Raw genomic sequence first — 16,080 nt, forward strand, 5'->3', positions numbered from 1 at the left:
TGCTACATGATTGACATATACGATACATCAACCCTCATACATAAGACATGATTTTTTTATTAAATAAAAAATGTATTTATAAATATGGACATATAGCATTCAATTAAAAAAAAAAATCATCCCCAGTGTGCCCAAAAACAATAATGCAGCAGATCTAGTGCGCTATATAACATAAAAGCACCAAGAACAATGCATACATACATATGAGACACCAATTTTGATTCGAACACATAAAGTTTCAACCTGGTGTGTCTAACAAATTTACACACTGATGCATAAATATAATATTATCGCACCGGTATGGAACGTTCAAGTTATCGAACACACCAAGCTATAATTTTTTTAATATTATGTTTGCAGTGCGTTGAGTAAATATAAACACACTCGGAGTAACCTAAAAATGTACGCATTAACATACAATTTATATATTTTCCCAATGTGTTGTAAATTACAAAAAAACACCAGTAAAATAGTGGTGTGTTTAATTCATGCACCGAATGGTGGTGCACCTTGCAAATTTACAGGGTGCACCGATATCAATGCGAGTCGAACTTGTCAAATGCATCGTGTAGGAAATTAAAAAAAATTGGATTTTTGGACCTAATTTGCAATTTTAATCTGATAAAAAATTAAATTAGAGAGAAATTAACTAATGTTTAGTATTCATTCTTCTTTTGTAATATCATACACAAGTGACAAAGTCATTTCTTATCAAGGTAACAATATCATCTTCATCTACTTCATTTTCCGTACACGATTTATTTATTTATTTATTTAATTTAATTTTTTTTTTTTTTTTTTTTTTTTTTTTTTTTTAATTATTTTTTTTTTTTTTTTTTTTTTTATGTATTTGTTGCAAAGCCTTTACTAAAGGCTCCGAGATATATTCAACATTGCTAAACAAAAAAAATATAGTGGGTGTACCTAATTTTTGGATCATTGCATATAAGTTCTTGTACAAATGTGAAAAATAGTCCGGTGATGTTTGTATTCGTCTAAGATCCATATAGTTAATGTTCGATGCAAGAACTTGTTTGAAATTTTCCTTTGTTTTAACATATTTAGGTATTAGTTTTTTTCTTTTAACTATCCTTTTCTTATACATATCCAAATACAAATAAATACTTGATTGAGTATAATTCACACTGTTTTATAAAATAAATTTGTTATATGATAAACAAAATCATGATCTTGATGTAAAACTTCCCACTCAGTAATATTGTGATATGTAAAGTTTCTTGTAACAAAATCTAATCATTTTTTTTCATAAAACAATATGGGAAAGCTCATTTCCTCTGAATAATATCTTTGAATATGCCCAAAGGCTAGTAGCCTTCACCCGGAGCAATGTTTATTTGATTATTGCGAATATCATAAATATTATATGAATCTCTAAATCCATGTAACAATGTCTTTGTCACAGGCTCTTGATCATTGTTAGGGTCTAACCCTAACCCCATTATTTATGTAATAGGGTCGAGTCATATTTATAGTTAGTTAAAGAGTCAATAAAGCCCATATTAATAATTGTAAGTGGTTGACCTGCATTTAAAGAAGGGACCACAGTTAGTTGCAAATGGGCCATGGCATTAGATAGATGGTATTAATAAGAACCATGGTGTTGACCCAAGGTATTGCATGTATGAATCCTATATAAAGGATAGAGACTCCCCTTGAGGAGTGTCGTGTCTTATTTTGTAATTGAGCCCAGATTTATTGGAGGTTGCCCCCTCGAAGAGGCAAGTGAACATTGCTTTCCTTTCTGAATAATAAAATACATGCTGTTATTTCTTATTGTTCTGCATTTTTGGTATATTTCCTCACATATTTGGTATTCTGGTATCTTCTCGCAGGTCAAGAGCATAACAAGTGGTATCAGAGCACTTTCCAAGGCTGGTGGGATCTCCATTTTTAGAAAAAGAAAATTTGGCTAGAGACGTGTTCCGGCATATTTAAACCACAGGATCTGTCATTGAGCACATAAACCTATGGATTTGGGTAGGCATGCACATAAGAAATACAAGAGGTGGCCATTCTTGTTGGAATCCCGTGTAACCCTTGTGGGTACCCCTTCGAGTAGTAGCACATTAGACAAAACCATGCACAGACTATCTTCGAAGTACCCTCTAGGCATATCGGAAGCCCCATAGGCTCTCTTGAAACATCGCCATAGATAAACCGTTGTTAGGTTATGGTATGTTCTATGCTTATAACAGTTTACTTATTTTTCTTATTATATTCCACAATTTAGCAATCACATGCACATAAAGTAAAGTGTAGATAGAACATTAAACGATCGACAGAAAACAAGCCAAGACAAGGGACACAAGATGTGGCAGCTAGCCAGGCACAAACCCCACAATATGTGGGGAACCCTTTGATCAAATCTTCTTTTATCTTCAATAATTCAGCAGAGAGAAATAGTACAATAAATCTGATTTATATCAGCAGTAGCAAACCATAGATTAGCAGCATCAGCATTAGCGGCTTCATCATCAAACTAGGGCAGACGATATCTCACAAACCGACCGTCGGATCAGCTTGATTCCACCACCAAAAGTTGCAGCGTCCAGAGGAGGTTTAGATGAACCTACAACGTAGTTCAGATGATGAGATCTTCTGGTCCACGCAGGTCAAACTTCACTTCTGCAATTTCAGCTTCAGTTTCAGCAGCTTCCTTCAAACTAGGGCAGTCGATATCTTGCAAACTGTCCGTCAGATTGAATTGATTCCACCACCAAAAGTTGCAGCCTTTAGAGGAGGTTGAGATGAACCTATAGCATAGTTTAGAACAGGAGTTTTGATGGTCCATGCTGGTCAAACTTTGGATCTGCAGTTGTAGCTTCAGTTTCAACAGCTTCCTTCCACATGTGTGAGAGAGAGACTCCTTTCTGCACAGTAGAGAAGAGACTCTTTTTTGCGCAGTAGAGAGAGCGATGTAATGAGATGAGTGAGTGCAAATGAGGAAAAGTCCTCCTGTATTTATACACAGCGTTGATGTTTGAATAGATGCCACTGTTGGGCTTCTAAGCCTACATGAGTTGTAGGTCGGCTTGATAATAATTCAATAATCAAAATAAATTCATATCTCCATAAATACTTATCGGAATCGGATGATCCTTATATCAATCCTACACCTCTCGACAAGAGGAATCTAATAAAATATTATCAGCCATGAATAAGATGACACACATGAAGTTTGGCCGTAGTTGCCAATTTTAACACTCCCTCTCAACTAGGGAGAACTTCATCTACAATTTGTCTATCAGTCATTACTATTCATCCATCAAATGCACTACCTTGTACAACCTGACCCTTGCCCTGCTTTGCTCTATTTTTCCTGTTCTACTTTGTTTTGTTTTGCCTTGTATTGATCTGTACTGCTCTGCTCTGCTTTGTTTTGTTCTTCTTTGCTTTTGTCTGAATTATGAAGAAGAAGAAATGATCGAGGATGTATCATATTGACTTAAAGTCAGCCTCAGAGTATGCACCACTGGTCCTAGACTAGTCTCAACTGACCCGAAGTCAGCGTCATGGTATGTACAACTCCTTCCACTAGTCCTAGACCAGTAACATCCTCCACTGACTCAAAGTCAGTCTCAGAGTGCGTACCACTGGTCCCAGACCAGTAACAACCGACCCAAAGTTAGTTTCATAGAATGTACCACTCCTCCCACTGGTCCCAGACTAGTATCATTGATCCCATACCAATGGAGGTCATCCTAGCATAGGGAGTACGGTAGATATAGTGATGCATCCATTGGTACTCCTATGGTCCCTAACTTCATTTCCTTGCTCATTGATCAAATGAGAGGTACTTCCCATGAGTCCTAGACTGCATGGGTAGGATGCCTCGATAGGAGAACTAATCAATCCTGTCCTCACAAGAGAACACATCAATCCTGCTACAATCGCCATGGATAACACATCAATCCAGGCCTCACAGGAGAACACATCAATCCTGCTACAATCTCCATGGAGAACACATCAATCCAGGCCTCATAGGAGAACACATCAATCCTACTACAATCACCATGGAGAACACATCAATCCGGGCCTCACAGGAGAACTAATCATCCTGCTACACAGGAGAACGAATCATCCTGTTCCACAAGAGAGCGAATAATCTTGTCCCACAAAAGAGCGAATCATCTTGTTCTAGTGAGCACCACCAGGGGAGGGTGAGTCACCCTGTGGTCGTATGTTGCTCCAGTAAGAACTGCAAGCCCTTAGAGCTCCCAGAGCTCAATGTATGCAACATGAAAGACCCTTGTACAAGGGTTTCTTAACGATTCCAAGTCATTTGGGAAAGTCACATATTAGATCTTTCCTCAGGGCTTTGACAAGGTGTATCGACCTATACATCATCTTAATGTGATGGAGCCTCCTTGCTCATCAACTTACCATATCCCTGAAGATGTCTATCTGCTGGAGCAATTGACGAATACGGTATTCCCCAATAATCAAAGCCCACCTCAGGTTGTTACAAGGAATCACAGTGGTATGTGTTCAAACAGCTCACTGAAGAGCTTCCCCAACCAGGCAGCTTCATACCAGATCATACTCGTAGATATGTATCCGGTCTCAATGGTGCTTATGGAAACCGACTTCTGCTTCCTGCTCATCCATTATATCGAAGCAGAATCCAAAGAGAAACAACACTAAAAAGTGCTCCAGTGATCCTCCACACTACCTGCCTAATCAGCATTCAAATAATCATGCAGTTTCATATTTCTGACAGTGTATCTCAATTCATGAGAGATTGTGTCCTGAAGACATCTCAGAAAATTCTTGGCACCAATCTAGTGAGGCTCAACCAAATATGAGCTCACAATGCTAACTGCAAAACATATGTTCGGACGAAGGTTCACCAAGAACATCAACGCGAATGAGTTTTTGAAACTCAGAGGCATTTCCCAAATCTGGTCTGACATCACTACCATATAACTTCTTAAAGTTAAGTTCCTCGAGGTAGTCACAGGCTTGCAGTCCACCATACCAAATCTTTTGAGAATCTTCACCACATATTTTCCTTGAGATAGGAAAATTTCCCTTGGCTTCTGCCACACTTCAAGTCCTTGGTTCTTCATTTCAAATTCAGAAGCCAACTCCCTTTTACATTTGTGAATGAGAGGGTCTGCACCTGTTAGAAATAGATCATCCACATACAACACCAATATGAGAGGTTTATCATTTTCAACCTTAAAGTAAAGGTTATGGTCGACTTCACTCCTAGTGAATCCTAGCTTCGTCAAGTAGCTATCGATCCTCCCATACCATGCTCGGGGTGCTTGCTTTAGCCTATAGAGAGCCTTCTTCAACCTGCATATGTGATATTTTCAATCATAAATCTCAAATCCTTCGGGTTGCTCCACGTAGACCTCTTCTTTGATCGAACCATGCAAGAATGCAGTCTTGGCATTCATCCAATGTAGGTTCCATCCTTATGAAGCCGCAAGGGCTATGATCGAGCGGATGGTCGTATATCTGGCAACAGGTGCAAATAGCACATCATAGTTTATACCTTCCTTTTGGGAGAAACCACGAGCAACAAAACGAGACTTATACTATTATGTACTTCCATTTGTTGTAACTTTATCTTATAAAGCCATTTTGAAGTAACAATTGTCTTGTCCTAGGGTCTGGGAACTACTTCCCAGACATCATTCTCCAGAATAGACTCATATTCTTTGGACATAACATCCTTCCATACTTGATGCTTGACGACATCTGAGAATGATGAAGGCTCATGTTGTATGATCGTGCTCATGATGGTCAGGTATCCCTGATACTTGTTAGGTTTCTTACTTTCCTGAGGGTGCAGCATGTCTTTCAACATCATCAAGTATCCCCCTAAGCCATGAAGACCTCTTCCTAGAAGAGGAAGTCTCAGGTGGATACATAGGATCCATCCGTTCTTCCACATCAGGCATTGTTACATCATTTACACATAGAGACAGCTTCCAAAATCGTACGGTGCCACACCATTTTGCTCTGAAGTATGTGGTGTAGCAGTCTCCCTCTTAATGCCAACCTCAGGTATGCCTGAGTGAACCAACTGTAATATATCAGAGGTCTTGCTTAGGCTTCAGGGGAATGGTCCCCTTTTGAGCGTTCCTTCGGCACATCTCGAACATACACCTTCTTTTTCTACTCGGAATTCGGGCATCCCTGTTATCATATGTCTTACATCGGGTAGATCTTTGTAATGAAGGTGTGCAAACCTCCAATGCCAAAGTTTAGACTAAAGATATGTGTCATAAGACATGACACCTACCTAACTTTCATTGACCTGATATAATGAATCAAAACGAAACCCAAGAGTAAAGTCATCTTTAACATTATTTTTCGATACACGTACCTTGTCATCGTTGAAGGCTACTGGTGGGCTCCAGTATTGTAGCAATAATGCTACAACTCCTGGGGCTTCCTATCTCTAATTTTATCAACCCGGTAGTTCGTACAAACTTGGAAGCGACGGTGCTGTATGCACAAGTACTAGCTCTTGTCGCAGCTGTCACTTGGTCAGCTGGCACAAGTCCGCTAGGGCTCAAGCCAACTTCTATATGCTCTCAGAAGAAGCTTTCTAAATGATGGACGAAGGCTATCTCAAAGGAAATTAATCTATTTTGCAAAAATGAACTGAAAGCCAACCAAAACATGGAAACCCTAGTAAACCCTAATCTAACTAGCTTAATCTCTATGATGCAATGGTGGGAGTGCAAATGTCTAAGAATGATGCCATTACTGCTAGTGATATGAAATGCATGAACTTAAACTACTTCCATTGAAAAGAACATTGTTTTTGTATTTTTGCTTAAGTGGTTGGAGTGATTATGATTTTGTTTCTTATTAGGGTTTGGCTGTGCAGAGGTGGTGCGAAGGGAGAGAAAGCTTGGGAAAGGCCAGGAGGGCTAGGAGAGGTCATAGGGGATCCCTAGCATCAGTCCACAGAAGTCCACAACGTTCTGGTGCTCGGCAACCGAGTTTGCAGGCTTCTACAGGATGTCTGCAGGGGATCCTACAGGAAACTCAGGAATTCTACAGGAAGTCTGCTAACTTCTACAGGATGTTCTACCGTGGGAGTTTTGGGTGATGGTGAAGTGATGGAGCGGTATGGGTGGATAGGTAAGATGGAGATGGAGCTTGTGATGGCTCAGGGGCAGAGAAATAAGATGGAGAAAGAGTGCATGAAGTTGGTTGGTGGATAGAAGGATGGAAGCAACGAAAGGTCAAGAAAATGGAGCTACGTGGGCAATGGAAGAGTTGGAAGGTAAATGAGCTGAACAGAGGTCGAGTAGGTGGCTTTAGGCGTGGTTAAGAAGAATAAGAAGGAAATGGAATGATACTGAGCAGTGTAAATAAAACAAATTGCTTATGTCTTGCACCAAAAACGAGAATCCATTAACCTGTGCTACCTGTGCTATTAAACCAATGAACATCAATGTAAATCGTGAAGAGAAGTCGTGCATGGAGTTGGAATGAAGGAGTATGGCTCAAGATCAGAGTGCATGGATGGATCTATAATTAAAATGACTGTGTTGCAGCTTGCATGAAAGTAAAAAAGACTGCGTTTTTTTGGTGGTTGGTACAGACTGCACCCCAATCTCTAAACAGAGATGGCAGTGAAGGCACTATCAACCTTTTCTTGGAGCTCCAATGAATTACAATCCTCCTATTCTAATCTAAGCAACTAAAAGCGATTGAAACATAAGCTAATCCTACTCAATCTCATTAAAGAAATCAAATCAGCAGACTGTGTTCTCGAAATGCATGTCAAAACAAAGAAACAAAGTGCTGAAAAGAAAGGCAAATAACACTACAAAGAAGAGGAGGTCTATTGCTCTCAGGTTGGGCCCTAACCTGAGAGCTATAGCTCCCTTAAAAGCTCAAAATTAGATCCAAATCTGGTTGCCTTTATTCATAATCAAGAGTCTAATGTCATGCCAAAACTGGCTTACAAAAACAAACACCGAGCTGTAGCTCGTGCTCAGAAATTACAATATTAGTTCAAAAGTTCAAAAAGCTCCTATCAAAGGCTACGGCCTTCATATTTATACACAATGAAGATCAAGCTGGCTTCCTCCATTCGTGGAGCTTGGCTGTCCAACTGAAATTCAAACTGCTGATCCTGTAGAATCCGTTGGCTGCCTTTAAGCTCAGTGGGGAGAGCTGTTGGAGCTCGGAGTTAAGATGAAAATCACGAGGAAGGTCATCAAGACTGTGGAAAACCTCCCTATGAACCCGCAATGTCACCTTTACTGTCTCCTTGTCTCCATTTGCGTGGTCTTTTGCTCTCTTTAATGCCAAAAACCTGAAATCATCATGTATTAGCCACATAGATATAATGCCTGCCCTTCTTCCTACAAATAACACGAATATACTAAGAAATGAATGCATAAGTGATAAAAGATGAATGGTTGAGCAAGGTAAGTAGGCCAAATGAGCCCAAATTGTACCAAAAATTGGGGCTCATCATCACCCCCCAGCTAAAATATTTGCTCATCCTTGAGCAACTTAGTCCAAATCTTCATCCTTCATTGCTTTTACTGCTTCCCTTACATCCCAAGCCTCTGTGGTAGTGTCCTCCTTGCTGATATGAAACCCAACTTTCCTGTTCACCTCTTCCCATTGTTCACTGTCATCCTTCTCTGTGCTACCTTCAGCCAATCCTAGCAGCAGTGGTGGGCTAAGTTTAAGGCCAATCCAGCTGGCCTGGAGGCTTTTCATGGATTTCTTGTAAAGGTCTACCCTTACCAAAGCTTCCCTCATCCGAGTTGGGGTATGGTACTCTCGGATCTTCAAACTGTGTGCCAAGGTATTCCATCTGCGTGTGCATGCTTGGGCAACAGTTTCTCCTAACAGTCTTTCCATGTCTTCAAAATGAGCTATGGCTTGGGCTTGTTGGTCCATAAATCTCAAGGAAGCTGTGGGATCAGTAGACAAGTGTTGGTGTGCTGAGATGAGTGCCACTGGATCCTCTGGTTCTGCTCGAATGAACAATGGCTCGTTCAATTCTCGGTTCATGATCGATTTTGCTTCAGCTGCTCTTTGATCCTCATGGTTCAACCATGAAGTGAACGCCATCAATTGCATATCTCCCAAGGCAGTATTGGGATCCCAGGAAACTTCATTAGGCAAGGCCAAATTGTGGAGGTAGAACTCTGCTAATTTGGCTTTATCTTCTGACGAACTAGTACTGCACAACTCAGAAAATTGCTGTGGGTCCTGGATCTGAGAAATACCTCTTTGTGCCAGGGTATTTATTTGGAACTGCAGCCATTGGTCTTTCAAATACAAACCATAGGATTTTGCAGGTTGTCTGCACTGTATTGCCTCCATGGCCCAACTGGCCATGCAGGCCAATTGTGCTTCCTTTTGCTGCAGCTGTTCTTTTAGAGCTTGCACTTCAATTTGTGCTTGTTGTTCTGCTTCCTGTAGAAGTGTCATTGGCTCCTCAAGACTGGTGGTCAGCTCCTTTTTGCCTTGTTGTTCTTCTGTGGTGTCTTTGGAGGATGTACCTGCCCCTGCCCTTAGCTCCTGTAGCTGCAATCTCAGCTTCTGGTTTTCTTCCTGTAGAAGCACACGTTGGCAATTAGCCACATGTTTAGCCATGGCGAATTCACTCCTGACCTCCTTGAGTTTCTCTTGTAAGGGACCTATGTCCGCCACACCCTTTGACTTGGCGATCTGCATCCATGTGTGGGTACGGACTCTTTCTTCCTCTAATGCAAAAAATAGGGGTACAGTAAATTTCTGCGGTATGATTTTGCCTGCCTCTAAAAAGGTGTAGTATGAACTCAGACTAGGCTGAGGGCTGGGCTCTGGTATATGTACTTCTTCTGCCTCTTTAGGTGGCTCTACCTCACCCTCCCTTGGTGGTGATGAGGGTCCTTCTCCTTCCCTCTTCTCCGTTTCCTGTAGCCGGGCCAGAGTGTCCTGTAGAACATTTTCAACCTCCTGTAGCCGAGCTTTTTCAGTCAACAGGTCTAACCTTTCTTGCCACGTATTTTTCTTTGGGCTCCCCTTCTCATAGGTGACTGTTATCCTTGAGGGGGACTTTTCCTTGGGAGAAGTAGGGGTATCTTCAATGACAATTGGGCTGCTGGACGAAGGTTGTGGTTTGCCTGTCTTTATTCGGACACTTCTTCGAGCTTTAAAGTATAGAGGGGTCTCCCTCTTCCTTTTCTCTTTTGGCTTAGGTGGCGTGCTGAGGGCAGCCAGCACAGCTGCTGCCTCTCTCTCACGAATATCAGCCTTCTTCTCCTTGGGTTTCACTTTGTCAGGGCTTCCTGTAGAAGACCCCTTTCAAATAATTTTCAGGCTTCCTGCAGAAGACCCTTTCTCTGTTTTCGGGCTTCCTGTAGAAGCCTGTTTCTGCTTTCCTGTAGACACAGGTGTCACCACCTTTGCTTGCTTTGCTACATGGGTTTTGCTTTTTGGTTTGGTTGCGGGTGCTGATGAGGTACTTGGGCTGATGTGGACCATCTCAGCTTTGTCCATTCTGCTCTACAACCTCTTCTCTCTTGCTGACAAGATGGGTGTGTCACCTTTTTCTTTGTCATCCTTTTTCTCATGCTTCTTCTTTTGTTCTTTCTTCTGCACTGTGGTCGGGGTCTTCTAGCCTGTTTCCTTCTTTCCCTCGGCCACTGATTCTTTTTCCTCACTGCTGGAGGAACCACTTTCTTCAGTCAGCATCCTTATGTCTCCGTCTCTTGTCAAATTCCTGAATGCTTCCCATGAGAGGGGAACCTTATATGAATGAAGCGCATCCTCCACAAGAAGTTTGATCAATCCATGGTGGGCTACCTGATCTGGTATGCCTTCTTTTAGCTTTGTGGCACACTCAATTAAAGACTGTAGCAGGAAATAAGGGATGATCAGTTTCTTTTCTACAGGAAAATCAATCCGGTGCCTCAATTCAGTGAGCAACCGAAAGTGATACCCGTACACGATGCTATAACGGCCTTCACAGGTTATATACTTCATGATTTGTAGGCTAACTTCGTTCCATGGTGGCATCAAACTGGTTCTACGTACCCCATTTTTGTCCTCCGAGAATTCCTCCTCAGGTGGAAAGAATTCTTTCTTGGCCTGCTGGCTCAACTTCCTTTCTTCCTTATCCCATGGCAAACCCATTGGAAGTTCAGTAATTCGACTGATATATTGCGGGGTGAGCTTGAGGCTTAGGCCCCTGAAGTTTACTGTGGCCAGTGCCTTGGATTTCGGCCTTAGAGCCTGCAAAAATTCTTCTGCCACTTTATCGTCGTAACCCTGCAATTTGTCACAAAAAGATATCCATTGAACCCGTGTGAAGAGCTCCACCACCTCCTGGTTTTCTCTTAACTTGGTTGAATCAGTGGGTTCTCATCTAATAAACCCACCCGGCATGATAAAATTGTTTCCTTAACCAGAGGTGGTGATTGTGGAAGAAATTTGGTCTACTGAGACAGAGCGTAGAATTACGCTTCTGTCATGCACATAATCCACAAAACTTATCCCTGAGGAACTTAACACAGTTTAATTACCCTGACATCCTGTAGAATGACAGTATAGGCACAACAGACAACAATTTCACCAATTTTCTATGATCAGACTGTGGACGACGATTCTGCCACCTTTATAAACCAATTGCATGAAGAGTTCAGGGTTACCTTTTTAATCTGCCACCTTTTTACGTGAGGCACCCGCCTTCCTATAGAAACTGCGTTCCTGTAGAAACAGCGTTCCTGTAGGAGCAGCGCGCGATTTTCGGGAAAGACTGCAGTTGGTCTGCGCTCTGGGTGTGCTTCACAAGCGTTCTGATAGCCAAAGGCTCGGCGTATCGAACTGCAGAAAGATCAGGATAGCCACTGGAGTTCAAAACGGTGGTTGATAAATGCATGAGGGCAATCTAGCTGATTAGATTTTGAATCGGCGGAATCCGTGGCGCGGGGGTGAGCTGTCCCCGCCGGACCGTTGGGCGACGTCATCCCATCATTTGCCTGCGAGTTCCCTTGCTGCCGCATCAATTCCCGCAAATCTGCCGCCGCCTCTTCTGTTAAACTCGTTTTTTTTCTCAACGGGATTGCTCTCACGTGCGTGCTGCCCATCCTTTTTGTCATGGCCGCCATCCAAACATCCAACTAGACCATTAACTGGCCGACGTGGCCGGCCAAATGGCCATACGGCCGCTCAACCCATTCACCTTTACACTTTGCAATCAATTCAAAGTAAAATTCATGCAATCTGATGGAAGGAAGGGTCGAGACACTTACCTGCGCGGCTGCACACGATGTTTCGGTTTTTTGGACGCTGATGAGTGGATTTACCTGCTACTGGCGAACTTACACAGGCCCGGAGGTTCATGTTTACAGGCTGTCGACGATGGATTGGATGCTTTGGTTGCATGCGCCCGTGTTTCATTGCATATGGCCGACGCTGTGAATGGTATCCACTCTAGCGGGCTTAACTGTTACAGGATTCCCGCGGGATGTCTTGTAACAGTTCTTCCTCCTTGGGTGCATGCTGCACGACGAAGGATCTGGCCTCACGATCACGCTCCCGGAGCTTTTGGATGACTGGGATGAATATGGTGTGAGATCTCCAGCGTTTTTTCATTTAAAATTTGCTTTTTCTTGAGAACTCATCGATCTGCTTTGCTGGTGCAGGTAACTTCGTTGCATGTCGACAAGGATGGCAGGACGAGGTGACAACAATGTGCAAGGGAGATAACAATAGCTTGCATGCGTCCAAACCGATCCTTAGTCATTAGATCTCCTCACAAAATGGATTCTGGGCCGTTCTGAGCTTCTACAGGAAGTTTCCTGTAGAAATACAGAGCTTCCTGTAGAAAGGTTGCGTTTCCTGTAGAGAGTCTGCACCTTCCTGTAGAAAATCTGCATCCTCCTGTAGAAAATCTGCGTCTTCTTGTAGAAGACTCAAGCTGTAATAAAATTGCACATACCTTGGAGAAAATCAGTATTCTTGGAGGAGGTGCTGGTGAGGTGTCCTGACTGCATGTTAAGGACCCTTGGCTTTGAGTTGAGAGGCTCCCTCTCCTCCATAGAACACCTGCAATCTGCATGCAATTTCACATGATAAACTTGTTGTCTTTGTCTTTCTTGTTTTTTTCTTCTTGTTTTTTTCTTTTTTTTTTCTCTTTTTTTTTGAAAGATAACAGGGGCGCCTCAATGAGGTTTTCACCCTTGCCATCTGCCCTGAGCGCCTCAAAGAGGTTTTCACTCAAGGATCTTTTTCCAATCTCTTTTCTCTTTTTTTTTTTTGAAAGACAATAGGGGCGCCTCAATGAGGTTTTCACCCCTACCACCTGCCTTGGGCGCCTCAGAAAGGTTTTCATCCAAGGATATTTATTATTTATTTATTTTATTTTTATTTTATTTTATTTTTTTTAGATTCTTCAAGGTATGCCCAAAGCAGAGGCAAAACCCTTCTCTATGACCGACACTGCCTTCTCCATAGTTTTGATGAACTCTTGTCTTGAGAGAGGCTTCCTGTAGATCTTCAATCGATGCCCATTGACAAGCATGGGGATGGCTTCCTCATCAATGGTCCGAATAAGAATAGATCTATTGTCATGACATTTTTCCACTAAATATGGCCCTAGCCATCTGGTTCTCAGCTTCCCCTTGAAATCTTTGTATCTGGAGTCATACAACAAAGCCCAATCTCCCGGCTGAAATTGCTTGTCATGGAGATGTTGGTCATGCCACACCTTTCTCTGAAGTTGAACCACTTCTGAGTGAAGGAGGGCCTGCATTTGGTGCTCATCCAGTCCATTCAGCTGCAATAACCTTTCTTGTTGTGCATGGCTGAGATCTAGGTCCAGCTGAGCTGCCATCCTCAACGTGTTGTATTCAAATTCAATGGACAACAAAGCTTTCTTCCCATAGACCAGCTCATAAGGTGTGAAGCCGGTGGTGGTCTTCCAAGTGGTGTTGTAAGCCCATGTGGCTTCAACCAGGCGATCTGCCCAGTCCTTTCTGCTGCTGCTCACCACCTTAGTCAAGATCCCTTCTAATGCTCTATTGGTGACTTCCACCTGCCCATTTGCTTGAGGGTGATAGGGGGTGGAAGTCCTATGCTTGATCTTGTGATGAGCTAGTAGATCTTCAACCAGGTTGGAGGTGAACCGGCTCCCTTGATCGGTGACCAACTCTCTTGGATAGCCAAACTTATAGAAGATGTTCTCTCTTAAGAACTCGACCACCTTTTCTTCTGTTGCTGCTTTGATTGCTTTAGTCTCTGCCCACTTTGTCAAGTAGTCAGTACACACAATGATGTAAGACCTTTGCCTCGAAGGGGGGTTGATTGGACCCACAAAGTCCATGCCCCACTTCTCAAATGGCTCAAGAGTCACTTGAGGTTGGAGAGGCATCTCATCCCTTTGAGTCGGTTTCCCCATTCTTTGGCATTGGTCACATTGGCTGATATATCTTATGACATCTTGATGAAGTGTGGGCCAATAGTAGCCTGCCTGCAGGATTTTGAAGGCAGTCCTCTTTGCTGCAAAGTGTCCCCCACAAGGCCCATCATGACAGGTGAGGAGGATATCAAAGACTTCCTCCTCCCTTACACAACGCCTTAAGATCTGATCGGGGCCAAGCTTGAACAGATTGCCCCCGATCCAAGTAAATGAGGCACTTTTTCTGATGATTCTGCTCTTCTCTTTTGAAGATAGGTGCGGAGGGAACTGAGCTGAAACAAGGTAGTTTGCTATATCAGCAAACCATGGAGAGAGTACTGAGATAGCAAACAGATGTTCATCGGGCATCTGGTCATCCACTGTTCCATCCTCATCTGCAGACAAATCCAATCTAGATAAAAAGTCAGCAACAACATTTTCTCTACCTGGTTTGTCAATAATGGTCAAATCAAACTGCTGCAATAAAAGTAACCATCTAATAATACGAGCATTCACATCTGGTTTATTCATTAAATATCTAATTTCAGCATGGTCTGTATGTACAAAGGTTTGATAGCCAGTGATATAATGTCGGAACTTGTTCAGTGCATGGACCACAGCCAAGAATTCTTTCTCGGTTACAGTGTAATTCAGCTCAGCTTTGGACAAGTTTTTGCTAACAAAGTAAATGGCATATGGAAGTTTTTGCTCAACTTGTCCTAAAGCTGCACCTATGGCTTTGTTCGAGGCATCAGTGTGGATGTGGAAAGGTAGGGCCCAGTTTGGACCTCTCAGGATTGGGGCTGACACCAACTTGTCCTTCAATTCATTCAAAGCCCTCTGACAATCGTCAGTCCATTTAAACTCCACATCTTTTGCCAACAGGCCAAACAATGGCGAGGCTAGCTTGCTAAAGTCTTTAATGAATCTCCGATAATATCCTGCTAATCCCAAGAAACTCCGAACATCCCTTACCTTTTGAGGAGGTGGAACCTTCTTGATGAGAGCAATTTTGTTAGGATCCACCTGTAACCCTTGGCAAGAAATGGTATGGCCTAACACAGTCCCTTCAGTCATTAGGAATTCACATTTTTCAGGACTAAGGGACAAGTTCATCTCAATGCATTTGGTTAGGACTTTTCCCAGATTGGATAATGCTTCCTGGAAGTTGGCCCCATAAGGAGTAAAGTCATCCATATAGATTTCCACTGCATCATGGACCAGCTCCGAGAAGATGCTTAAGACAGCTCTCTGGAAGGTAGCAGGAGCATTGCATAGCCCAAAGGGAAGGACTCGGTAGGCAAAGGTGCCCCAAGGACAAGTGAAGGTGGTCTTATCTTGGTCTTCCGGGCTGATTTAGATTTGGTTGTACCCGCTAAACCCATCCAGGAAAGAGAAGAACTTCTTTCCTGCCAGTCCATCAAACACTTGATCTATGAAAGGTAGAGGGAAATGGTCTTTCTTGGTAGCTTTGTTCAGTTCTCGGTAGTCCACACAAATTCTCCATTTCCCATTTTTCTTGGGAACCAACACCAGAGGGGACACCCATTCACTATCTGAGATGGGGTAGATGAATTCGGCATCCAACAGTTTTTGCAATTCTTCCTTGACAATGTCCTTAAGGGCTGGATTCATTCTCCTCTGGGGTTGCCTAACTGGCTTACAATCCTCTTTGA

The 16,080-nt window shown here is 42.6% G+C and overlaps 1 protein-coding gene across 1 annotated transcript in view; it reads right to left on the reverse strand.

Moving 5' to 3' along the window:
- LOC149264734 (putative disease resistance protein At1g61300) overlaps window positions 1-16,080 on the reverse strand; it is a 145,590-nt gene that overhangs the window by 67,316 nt on the left and 62,194 nt on the right. The gene's annotated exons all lie outside the window — the stretch shown is intronic.

The sequence above is a fragment of the Pinus tabuliformis genome, chromosome 6 (assembly GCF_031772625.1).
Source record: "Pinus tabuliformis cultivar Carrire ecotype Pingquan chromosome 6, CPIR1, whole genome shotgun sequence".
In the NCBI taxonomy this organism is placed as follows: domain Eukaryota; kingdom Viridiplantae; phylum Streptophyta; class Pinopsida; order Pinales; family Pinaceae; genus Pinus; species Pinus tabuliformis.